The following is a 13,345-nucleotide window of genomic DNA, read 5'->3' on the forward strand; positions in this document are numbered from 1 at the left end:
CCTTCAGGGAAAGGAACCTCTTAGTGAGCCAGTTAGTTGCTCCTGCAATCTTACCTAAAAGCAATCCTCGATTTTTAAAGCCAGAGGTTTCAGAGTTCTTTTTGCCAAAAAGACCTTTGAAAAATCCAGTTTTTTTTTCTGACGATTCACCAGATTTTCCACCTAGTCTGATTAGTATAAATGAAGTCTTTCTAGTTGGTGCATTTTCATTTGCTTTAGCTTTTTCTGCTGCTTTCTTCTTCTTGCTGGTTCTAAAACGCATCATGAATCTGGATGCGTTCTTTAAGACTGATTTTCTCCTCTTCTTTTTTGCCAGCCGATGTTTACGTTTCCCAAGACCCAGAAATAATCTGGAAGCACTTTTCAAACGTTTCTTAGAGTTTCTTCTTCTTCGGAATCCGGAAAATCGCATGAAAAGCCTGGAGGTGTTTTTTAGTGCACCTTTTTGACTTTTTTTTGGCTCTGGAGGTGGAGAAACTGCTTTTGTGGGTCTATCGTCTTTTCTTCCTTTTTTCTTTTTTCCATCAGCTATGTCCTCTTTGGCTTTTGATGTACCTTTGTGATGCTTTTTCTTTCCTCTTCTGTCATCTTCATCTTCTTCACTTTCTTCTTCTTCATCTTCATTTTCCTCATCTTCACTTTTTTTCTCATCCTCTTCATCTTCATCCTCTTCATCTGACTGAGCATATCTTGATTTGGACTTGCTCTTTGCTGTTTTGGAAGTCCCTTTTGCAGTAGCTTTACCTTTTCCTTTCCTCCGTCTGTCACCTTCTGAGTCACTTTCCTCATCCTGCTCATTCTCTTCTTCACTCCTTTCACTTTCATCCTCATTCTTCAGCAACTCGGCATCAGAACCCTCCTCTGAGTCACTTGCCACTGCCTTCTTACCCTTTCCTTTGTCCTTTCCTTTTCTCCCATCACCCTTGTCTTTTCCTTTAGGTGGTTCTTCTTTCTCTTTCTTTCCAGTTTTCTTGTCATCTTTCCGTACCTTCTTGTCTTCCTTGGCATCTTTTTCAGGTTTGTTGTCACTCTTTCCTTTCTTTGGATCCTCTTTGCTCTTGCTTTTCTCTGCCTCCCCCTTTCCTCCTTTCTTGGCTGATTTTGAGTCACCTTTCTTGGCTGGCATTTTGTCCTTTTGCAAATAACATGCTAATCTGGGTCCCTTTGTTACAAGTTACCAGTCAGTTTTAGATATTCTAGATGTTGACAATGCCATCATTTTTGGTGGATATTTTTTAGCATATAACTACAACAAAGTCCAGTAAAACAGTATAAATTAAACAGTAAAATGGAAACAACTGGGAAAAAACTACGTACAGTCATTTCAAACACAAAAATAGCGTTCAGAATGGCAATGAAGTGTTTGACAAATGATTTCTCAAAAGATGATGCTCAAAATTATTTCACTGTTTTCTTTACCTTACAATGACTCGTATTCCCATCTTTGCACATTTCCCATAGATTTATTGTCCACTGAGAACATACAAAGCTCCTTTCCCATGGCTATAGTTTCAGGAACTTTGGCAGGCAGTTTTGCACTGAAAATCCCTCAGATGAAGTAGCATCTTCTTGTTTGTCACTGCAGTCAGAGGTATCCACTGCTTTCAGCATCCCTTTGTTTACTTTTGAAGCGGTTCAACAATGGCCTTCTTTACAGATATAGTAATCCAACTCAGTTGTTTTTCCGCTAATGATTTTTAGGTACAAACCCTCTGAGACTCAGAAAGCATGTGACTGGGAATGTGTTTCTGCTTCTCTTTGCAGTTGTAGAAGGAGCCTTAATTTGTCAGCTATACTGCCTAAGTGTAACATTACCTCTTGGGCTCATTCCTGTATGAATTATGCAGGTGGGCTGAGCTGTTACTACACAGTGTCTGCGAAACATATCCAAAGAAGAACAAAATATATCTGGCGTACATACTTCACAAGAAAGAAGTCCTGTGTTCCTCACACAGTGGGTAAGTTATTTAGCTCACACATTGCTACAGAAACTTTGAAACAACTAACAGCCTGCCAGTTGCCTGTTGTGCAAGTGCGCACATGCATTGTATTTTTTTAGGCAATGCGTGCATGTGTATGTGTGTGTGTGCATGCATGTGTGCGTGTATGTGTGTGTGTGTGTGTGTGCGCGTGCGCGTGTGCGTGCATGTGTGTATGTGTGTGTGTATGAAATGCATGAATCTCTGTATGTCTCTGTATAAGTCTGTGTCTGCTAATGTGTATATATGTGCATATAGGTATGTGTCCTTGCACTGTATGTTCATGTATGTATGTACTGTATGTACGCATATATATGTATATATATATATAAACATGGTGAAAACACAAACTGGAAATTTAAAGTTGATGGGCTCTTTATTGGCTTATTGTTTCATCTTACAATCTTTGAAAAACATTAATAACATTTTATTTCTGTCATTTTTGGTCTACTGTATCATTCTTATGATCAAATATATGGGTATTGCCAACTCATAAATTCAATTTTGTCTGTAAAATAATCAAACACAAACTATTGCTGTCTCATAGTATAGAACATATAGTTCATATTATTTTTAGCGATTTAACAGGAATAGGTTTGTAATACCTTTAATAGAATGTAAATAATCTAGATTGTTTTGTTGTCAGTATTACAGAAAAATATAAGTATAAGTACATTTCATTAATAAATCATCAAATCTGGCACCATTGTTTTTGGTTTACCAAGGTCGAAACTTTAACTCAGATAAGAAGTTCACACATAAAACAAATAATAATTTCTGAAATTTCATCTTCATGGTAATTTGATATTTTTTGTGATTTGGTAAATAGAACTTGCTTAATATTATAGCCCTGACATTTACCATGAAAACTACAAAGATACAGTTACCTTCAATAGGTCACTACGTTTGCGGTATGAATTTATACCTGGTGGGAGCAAAATGAAAATGGAGTTGCAACCATTGTATTGCATTTCTTACGGATACATTTTAAAAACAATTCTAAAAATATCCCTTCTCTATTTTAAGAGGGGGCAGAGACATAAGTGTCACATGTTTTATACAATACCCTGGCCACAATTCTCCTTTTAAATGGAAAGTTCACTCTCTGGGTTTTTTCTTTTTTTTTTTTTTTGTTGATATTATTTCAAATTTAGTGTATGTTTTCCTTTGGCCCATAAAGTTCTAATATGTAATGGAAGACATGTCATTGGAGTTACTTGAAGTTTATTTTCTTGTTTCAGACAGAAAATCCCAAAATACCCCTCTCTAAAGCCAGCAGGTCATCAGAAACATTGGTAAATATCTAAAATATCCTTTACTTCTCACAAAAATGCGAATGCATACACTAAATACATACACTGCCAACTGAATCCATACATAAACTGACATAATATTTTTTTTTAAACTAAGAATGTGAACTAGCCCTTTAAATGCTATTTTAAAAGTGTGATATCAGTTCTGCCTATTTTATTTTTACAAATTATATAATGCATTTAAATTATACTGTTGTTTTAATTAACCAGAGGCACTGCCTGAAGGAGAAATTTAAGTCTATAGCTAAAATCTAGAGAAGACCAGGTTCTCCTCTGTTATATATATATATATATATATATATATATATATATACAGTACAGTGCCCCTAAATTATTGATACCCTTGATAAGGATGACCAAAGAACTGTGAAACGTAATATGTTCTGAGCTATTTTTATTCTCAAACATATTGAAAATATCATTTTTTAGTTATGATTCAAGTAAATTTAAAAAAACACTTCATTCACACATTCATTTTCCAAAAATCATTCACACCCTTGTTTTTAGTACTTTGTACTCCTTGCCTTCACAAGGACAAAACTGAACCATTTTATGAGATTGATGAACATACTGGGGCCTTTGACCATTTCCTCAAACAGAATTTTCCTTTAGTCCTTTGCTCTGTTGATCCTTTGGTCTGCACTTGGAAACTGCCTTCTTCAATTTAAACCACTATTTTTGATCATATTCAAGCCTAGAAACTGAAATAATCATTGCCAAACAGTCATTTTGGGGTCAGCAAATTTCTTAGCTGCATTAGAGATATGCTTGAGATTATTATCTTGCTGAAAGATCATTTGCAGCTAACTTTGAGCTTTCTGGCTGAGGGAACCAAGTTTTTTATCAAAATGTCTTACTACTGCTGGAGTGCATAACACTATTGAACTTAACAAAACCCCTGACATTTTTCTTTGCCTCCCAAACCATCTTCCTCATTGTGCATGGGGCCAAGGTTCATTAGTCTCATCTACCAGGCTGGCAGGTTTACCACCATCCCAGTGATTCTAAGCATCTTAATTATTGACCTAACGGGGGAAAGTGATACCTTTATTTATTTGTAATCGACTCCAAACTCGGGAAGGTCAAAAATGCGTTGTCTTGTTTCATTTGACAGATCACTGCCTTTCCCCTTGGTGAGGGATTACGCATGTATTTTACATGTGTGCTACCTCATTTTTATACCCCAGTGAAACAGAATGCCATGGAATATGAGAATACAGTTCCCTAAGACTGAGCTGAACTGAACAAAGTAGCATACAGTGCAGATGTACAATATTTTTATTGGATTTAATTAAAAATTAGTATTAGGGTTGTGAATAATTGTGATCTATTTTTTTCTGAAAAAATATATTTGTTGTTAATAGGGGTAGTCTATAAATTCTGACTAGAGCACTGTCAAAGATTAAAAAAAAGACAAAGGCACAAATCTCAGAATTTAAGTTTGGACCAATATAAAATGATAGAGAAATAAAAAGGGCCTTTCTGTGCAGGTATAGTGGTTCAAACACTCTGCACCATGGGCCTTTACTGAGATCAGTGAAGTCATATGTATCTTGGGGTCCAGTGGAGTTGGAGTATCTGATACCTCATTTCTCATCTCGTCATGCTGCCGTGTAAGCCTATCTGGGCATTACCATGCATGGACACAAGTCAAAGAGGAGATATCAAGCTGTTGCTATGTACATGGCTGGGGTTATGTTTGCTCCTAATCACGGAAAAAACCTTCCCTCCATGCAGCTGATAACACTGTTGTTCAGTGAAGGCAGTGGAGCGCTTGGTCCTACATCCAAGTGATTGAGAGCACTGACGGCGATGTCAAGATAATTAAAGTGGCTGCGGAACTCAACCCCACATAAAAAAAATCTTTCGCTGCAACCATAATAATATCATATATATGTCACAAATGGTTTCTGAAGGACATGAAATCACATTAGGTCCTTTTAAAATACAAATATTCTATTTAGAAATAATCAAATACCTGATATTTGCTTATTGGTTGATCTATGAATAACAAAGAAAAGATAACAAAAGAGCTAATTAATGCAGCAAAAGATCCTCTTACAGCAGAACACAATTATGCATCCCTCTCTTATAGTGGTCTTAGGAATATATTTAATATCCTTGTAACATACACTACTTTGCTACTCATTTTGGCATACATAATTAAACTATTTTTGAACATAAAGTAATATTGATATTATTGGCTGTCTGTTCCTTATGTTCCTTTAGTTACGACGTTTGAGACGTCGCCCAGTTTGTGCTGGTTAATAATGCAGCTCATTCTGCCCTTGTGACACAGAGCCTGACAGGTTCATGCTACTGATTCATGTGACACACATACTATCGTGACATCCTTATCTGTGATGTCATAACAGGAGGACAGCCTTTGTTGCTGCACTGAACTAAATCATGTGGTTACCAGGTCTAAGGTGTGCTCAGATCCCTTAAGTTCAACATTCATTGTTGTATTACAGAGCTGCCCAACACTGTTCCTGGATATCTACTCTCCTGTAAGTTTTTTTTAACCTAATTTGGCACTCCTGATTCTATTGATTAACAGCTCAACAAGATCTCTAGTTTTTGAACGAGCTGTGGGTTGTGAGGATTGGAGTGAAAACCTACAGGATAGTATCTCCAGCAACAGGGTTGGGCAGCCCTGCTCTATTATCTAAGGGTGACCATCAAACAAAACACTGCATTGGTGAGCCATCTAGTGGTCCAGAAGGATCATTGTTTTTACAGAAAGCTGGTTCTGTGTAATGTCATGGTTTCTTAACAGAACTGGGAAGAGCACATTTTATATAAATCAGAATCAAAAGCGCATTTTTAATGTTATGAATGTAAATAAATAAACAAATAATTGGAATGGCCAATTGCATTTGAATGTGTCATTGTTGTAATGCAGATAAGCTGAAGTACAGCCATCTGCTGCTTTTCACTCTGTGAGGTAGCTGAGCTGTGCAGTCATAGCGTTAGAGGAGTACACTTCATGCCCTAAAGAAACAATTATTGCTTGTAATTCTACTCATTATTTATAGGAGGAATCTGGGATTATGTGACCTGGGGTAACTTTTCATTAGTAGTTTCATTTCTTGAATGACAACACTTTGTGTTTCTGTTTATAGACTGAATTCACATATCATTGTTGACTATTTATTAGTTACCTGTGATGTAATGAACTTTCTGACACATACACAGTCACAGGTTTTGGTTGTTTTCAATTGCCTGTCTTCCTACTATTGCTCACACACTGATGAAGGCAAAAAAATACATTGTGTATGTAACAATTCAATGCAAACTACACAAATCTTCACAAAAAGCAACATTAAAGTTCACAAATGGCTGGATCCAGATTTCTATATCACTACCTACTCCAAGAGCACATGTGATTGTTTTGTATTACTGGATTCTTTTCTCAAACTTAATGCACAGTTTGAGTAAATGCTTGATTGACCAGAGTTGGACCAGAGTTGCAGACTTGCAAGACACTGATAGTCACCAAAACCCTCCCTCCCTGGACAACACTAATGCTATACAGCAAATTATGAACTGCCATGCAGTATGCTGACCCCTGTCAGCTGTGTTGCAGGCAAGACTTTAAAAGCTCTCAACAGACAATACTCAAAACAAAATAAATATTAATAATAGATAGTCTTAAGCCTGTTATGATTGACATAATTTACATGACTTGCTATAGAAGATGGGATGAAGTTTGTTTTTAGACTACAGAATCTTAATTCCATAAAAAAGTCATACATGCATTTTATACAATCCTGCACAGAACAACGGATCCAGAAACACAACAAACCCTGCTCTCAAACCCTTTTCTAAAGAAATTTTTAAAAATCTGGAATGAGAATTTTAATTTAATCTTAGCTCTGTGTGATATTATTATAATGTTATACAATTGCCGTTGGCCTTGCACTTTTCCAATAGCAAATCATAGTGAATTGGAAGTATTTCTATATTGCATTATTTTCATTATAGAGTCATTATTTTAATGTAGAAATAATACTGTACAATGCACAGATGCTGTACAGTATAATAGTTTTTCTTTTGAACATTCATTGGGACATAGCTTTGAATTACAAATACCTGGCACACAATGTTGATAAAATATATGCAGCCATGCCTATTTTGATCCAAATATTTGTCTTCAAGGCAGGAGAAAAAGCGTCATGTAAGAAGAATTATCAATAACTATAGTTCAATATTTATAAACAATTATGTTGAAAAATAAAATCTCAAGAAAATGTTGATGGTAGTTCATGCACGGCCATAGCAAGCATCAAGTACAGACTGTTTGCTATTACTACATTACTGCAACATTTAACTCTCCAGCACTGAAAACACAATTTCACAATATACTGTTTTCAGGTGACCCATATGAAATAACATTTACATGACTAAATTTCAGTTGAGGAAACATTGCAGTAGTAGCTATGATTCTATATTTATTGTATTAAATATGAAATCAGCTCTAATTATTTTAACCCTGTTTATGTTCTAATGCACCTGTTGTGTTTTTATGGAAATCAATCATTTTGTGCACACAATACACACTATAACAATAATCTAATGTTTAATTAATCATTTATTCACCTGCTTCAGCTCCCTTCATTACAAATAGTCTGGGAACTGAACTGGGTTATATTATCAAAAATACCTTCTGACGCTTTACAAAGCTTACCTTGCTTTAAATATCAGCAATTCCACGATGCAGTGCGATCTAAAAGCCCTCAGTGTCCCAGCAAGGGAGGATATCCAGAGAAGAAATGCAATCTGAAATCTCAGCCCCACTGTGTCTCCACCACTCCCCACAATGTGCTGTTTGGTATTATGAGATTTGCAAACTGCTGCCCTCTGAACAAAATGGCCAGTATGTGGGTTGCTATTCAGCTTTGGACAGCAAATGCCATATAAATAGCCCTTATGTAAATATGACCACTAAAGCACAAACAACCAACACAGAAATTCAGCATATACGTACATGGTCATTTTACATTCACTGTCCATCTAAAACAATTTCTCTGCTTTTGATAAACAATGCCCCCTCATCGATAGGACCCTGACATCACAGCCCACAATCTCTGGAGAACAGATGACACGCCCCAATTTTCTCAAGCCAAAGAAACTGATGGTGACTGCAGAGGGTTCCCAGGCCAAGATATCCAGGGTGCTGCTCTGTTAAACGTTGATCTTAAATGTACCTGTTTGAACAACGATCCACCTGCCCACTAAACCTCTCTTTGCTTTAATTATTATCATCATGCCTCATAAAGGACCACTATTGTGTGTCATGTCCCTTTTCTTTTGATTTGTTTGACATGCATGCAAAGAGCCATTGTGCTTTTCCACTGTCACATTGAGAGGTTGTTTCTGTGAGCATGTCAGAAATGTATTTGCATTGATGCTCTTTGACTAGTGAAACCATAAACTCTTTTTTTTTTACCTTGAGGCTAGCATTGGAAAGCCCACTTATTTTCACTGTTCCAATATTTTGACCCTCACAGGACTGAGACAAATCTAGAAATTTAAATGTTAGCTGCACATAGATCATTTTTAGTTGAATAAATACTTGCCAAATACATATTTTCAATATTATGTGGTCCTTCTGAATTGACAGCATGCCAAGTCATTTCTACTTGCTGATGACAAAGTACAGTGCCAACATAGATACTATTACCCCACGGCGTCAGAAGTCATGTAGTGTACAACAAATAAAATATTTATCCAACACATCACACAAGGCTTTTGAATTCTAGTTTTCAATATTTTTGTTCGACACTTTACTCCAGGGATCAGCAACTTACAATCCTCGAGGGCCGAGAACTGCTGGTTTTCCACCCTCCCTTTGCCTGGGAGTCAGGTGTGAAGACAGTCTGGTCAATCAGTAGCACTAATTACCCGGGAGAAAAGAAAACCAGGGCTGGATTTGGATTTGAGGGCCAGAGTTGATGATCCCTGCTGTAGGCAATTTGCAAAATCAGCACCCATAAGCATTTGACCAAAACTTCCCCTGATCTGGCTATCGATCTTGGGACAGTAACACTACAGTGTCTGCATTCCTAACAGCCAAAATCTTGATGTGGGCCTGAATAGCATATTGCTTTCACTGAGGATAGTGGCAGTTACACACAGTGATTTAGTGAGGAATTCACTTCAGGGGAGGCAGGGTCAGCTGTCAACTGGCCCCCTATCCCCAACTACCGATCACAGAAAAATGACCCATTTGGCATCTGCCATGGTATTGCATTCGATTAAAATGATTACAAAATTATATTTACTGCAATAATAGAATAATAATAAAGAAAACTGTTTCCTGCCCCACAATACCAAGCCTAGCTGGTGACAATGTCTCTGTAAAAAGCCCTATACAAATACAAATAAAATTGAAGATTCCCTATGCCTCCTCAGCTGTTCCTTTGGAAGCTAAGTCAATGCATTAAGCCCGTCCTGCATCATGCGAGAGCAAAACTTCACTGTAATTCTATTTATCCTTGAAAAAGCTCCTTTCTATATAGGCTAAAGTGACTAAAAAATACATAAAGAGAATTCTTCATTGCAGGCATTTAATATATTAATTGGAATTTGGGGGGGGGGGGGCAAACCGGAAAATCCCTCCTTAGCTAGGTCATAGGTAACTTTTTTTTTTTACATCTTTTTTACAAAATTTTTCATTTTCTTACTACATATTCTACCCATGCCCTTGTGCTGTTCACACTGAACTAGCAGCTCTCCTTGCTGGTCTCCCTGTATGTACCATGAGGCCCCTCATTCAGAATGCTTCTGCTCATCTCATCTGTGGTCACCTTAATATCCTCTCCATAAAGGGGCCCTCCTCTTGATGAAAGCATGAACTCCAAGTACCAAGACATTTTGGCTGAAAACCAGGCAAAAATAGATTTTTCAGCATGACAATGATCCCAAGCATACCTCAAAATCTACCAAGAAACTGTTAACTGACCACCAAGATACTGTTATCCAATCACCATCTGAGTCTTTAGTCAAAAATTTGTGAACTGAAAGTGGCAATCCACAAGTGGAGACCGAAGGAAGAACCTGCAGAGCAGAGACTGAAGAAACATTCAGTACAAAAGTATGGTGGAACACTCAAAAATCCACCAATATGTTCACTAGTAAGCCAGCAGGACCAGATGTTCGCTTATGTGCCTAGCCCAGGGCATTGCTCTGGGCTATGACAAAGGGATAAAGGTAGTTTAGCCTAGTACATGATTGTATGGGTTTGTATGAGTTACAACATAAATTGAAATTTGGCTGGGGTTCCAGTAGGAGGGCTCTCAGTAGTGGCTGCCTTAGCCATTATAGGTTATACACTGGTGGCCGAGTATTGTATAGTAGCTGGATGGAGCTTCTATCCAAGTGTTTATTCTAGTTTTTTTGCACAGAGACTACATTTGCCCCGTGTGTTGATAATCCTTATAGTGCCTAACCTCATCTTCTCTGTTTCTTTTCCCCTGGGGCTCCAGCCTTACTTCCTTGCCCAAAGTTCATGTGATCGCTGCAGCCCTGTCTCTCGCTCCGTGGCCGTGGCCCGCTGCAGCCCTGTTCATGCCCATGCCTTGATGCAGCCCAGAGCTCCAAATGGATAACCTTGCCCCTCCAAATAGCACTATACTGAGCTACACAATGTGGACTTCTACCATTCCAGTTAGTTTATTACCTCAACTGTAACCTGCTCAAGCCATTTTATTTGCCATGATAGAGCCTTTATGACATTTCTGTTACATCCATTCTACCGCTAATTTATACCGGGTTGGCCAGTGGAGGATGGGCCAAGAGATTTCTTCCCATTAAGGAGTTTTTTCTATTTTGAGGGTTTTTCTCCCCACTGGGAGTTTTCTACCTCATGGGCTTGCTATTTGGGAGTTCAGGCTATTCTGTAAAGCAGTTTGTGACAGTTTTCTATTTAAAAAAAAAAGACTATACGAATTAAATTGATTTGATTTTATTTGTGACAAAGTCATTACAGATGCTATAGAACTAAGTGAAGTAATGATATTATTAGTAATGGATAAGATAGGAAATAAATTGCTTATTAAGCAAAATCGTTTTTATCTGAATAATCATATTATTATAAAAAAGAAAATTCTTTGCCTGTATTGTTTAATTTATACAGCCTTCTTTACTCATCTTTATCAAGCCTGTGAATAATACAGAATTGGCAATTCTTCAGAAATCACTATCCACTGATGTTAATGTTAGTTTTTCCATAGCTTTTAAATATCTATCTATTCAGTTTCCTCAATACCATAGTAAACAGCTTCACTGTTGCTCTTATAGCACCTAACTATTGATTTATTCTGTCTGGTCCTGTTCTCTGTGGTAAGTGTGTACATTATCATTCAATACAGTACAATTTAACTGTATAGCTCACTGCATGGTGGTATTATTCTAGACTGGTTGAATATACTTTTCTCAAAGTTGCACCTGCTAAATGGCATGTAATGTAAATACATCAGAGTTCTCTTTATCCACCCCGTATTATCTCTGTTAAGTACAGTATGTGGAAGGTCATACAATGCTTTAAGTCAAAATGCATTTACAATGAAGGACATTTTGAAACCGTTTAACCCACTCTCAGGATAGGTAATGTATTTACACTGCTCTCCACTGGACAATGAACATGAAGATGATGTGTTGACCTTTATCATAAGATTATGGGTATGAAAGCAGGGGCGGCAGGTGGTCAGTCAGGATGGAAGAATATGCTCAATTATCTTGACATGACCACGTCCCCTCAGGCTCGGATATTTCTCTGACATTTAAATACAAAACAGGAATTTCATTCTTTGATGAGTTACCCTCAAAGTACTGGTGGTGTGTGTGCGTGTGAAAGCGCATGTGTGTGTACATGTGTTACATACAGCACAATCATAGGAAATTAAGCATTGTATCACTCAAGAAATGTATGGAAGTTTATTCTCACAGCAGGTAATGCATAAGACTGATATATTCATTATAAAAAAAAAATTTATATTAAGTTTTTGGAGAAAAATTTTTATCAAGGAAATTGGGATAATGGAAAAGTAGCTATCATAGTTATTTCTGAACTTATGTTTCTGTTTTGTATTCTTTGACACAAATGATTAATAATTATGAAACAATCAAAGAAGGATTGGTAGAATCAGGATGACTACACATATCTCTTTCATGAATTTTCCTGAAGTCTTTCAAGACGATACACAAAGAAATAATTTGACACAGTAACCTCAAGCTTAATCTTATGCTCAGAAACCAGAACACAATTTAGACCAGATCAACTAGACTATGCAACAGACATCATACATCTCAATGAATTGCATAAAGCTCAAACATACAAGCCTCAACATAACTTATATGTGCACAGTACAATAAGAAATAAATTCACTGTAGCACTATTTTTTATTTTTGAAAGTCAATATTGTTGAAACAACAGGTTTATTAAATACAGCCCGGCTGCCTCCTCGGCGTACACACAGACATGCACACTGCCATCTGGACCCGGCATCAAGTATCATTCCAATATTTATAGTAGCCCTGTGCCCCAGCCTACCCCTGCTTACCTTTTCTCCTCGTCACTCATGTAAAGTCCATTGTCTTAGAGTTCTCCATGCTGCTGCTATGCCACAGCAATGTTCTTCCATGCTGTTCATCAGTATTCCATCAGTGCAAGCTTCTCAAATGGAAGATAATGTCCCACAGAGGAAATAAAGGCAAAAATAGTAAACAGTTTCACTCTGCAATTCCCTAAGCTCCACACTTGTCCGCTCTGTCGTAGTGCCTGGTGCCTCTAAATGCATATTTAATGAGAACTATTATTCTAGTTTTCACTCCTGAATGAAGGCTCATGCTCTTAGCTTTCAAGTGAGTACTGTATGTTTGCAAAAGTACAAGGGCCAAGGCAGCAGTAGTTAGGGTCTTGAGTAGACACAAAAAAGAGGAGGGCATTGAGGAACAACTGACAACTGACTGTCTCTTTCCTTGCGATGCAGTAAGCAACAAAAAAAGCAGAGAAAGACAAAAATATCCACAAGGCTTCCCAAATCATAT

General features: G+C 37.3%; 1 long non-coding RNA gene across 1 annotated transcript in view; it reads left to right on the plus strand.

Annotated features, from left to right (window-relative positions):
• Window positions 1–12,951, plus strand: part of LOC135248225 (uncharacterized) — a 30,615-nt gene extending 17,664 nt beyond the window's left edge. Inside the window, exons 4-6 of the long non-coding RNA XR_010328386.1 lie at window positions 1,848–1,958; window positions 3,221–3,274; window positions 10,783–12,951. This is a non-coding gene — a long non-coding RNA (uncharacterized LOC135248225). The remainder of the gene's footprint in view (window positions 1–1,847; window positions 1,959–3,220; window positions 3,275–10,782) is intronic.
• Window positions 12,952–13,345: the final 394 nt, after the last annotated feature.

Source organism: Anguilla rostrata, chromosome 2, assembly GCF_018555375.3.
Source record: "Anguilla rostrata isolate EN2019 chromosome 2, ASM1855537v3, whole genome shotgun sequence".
In the NCBI taxonomy this organism is placed as follows: domain Eukaryota; kingdom Metazoa; phylum Chordata; class Actinopteri; order Anguilliformes; family Anguillidae; genus Anguilla; species Anguilla rostrata.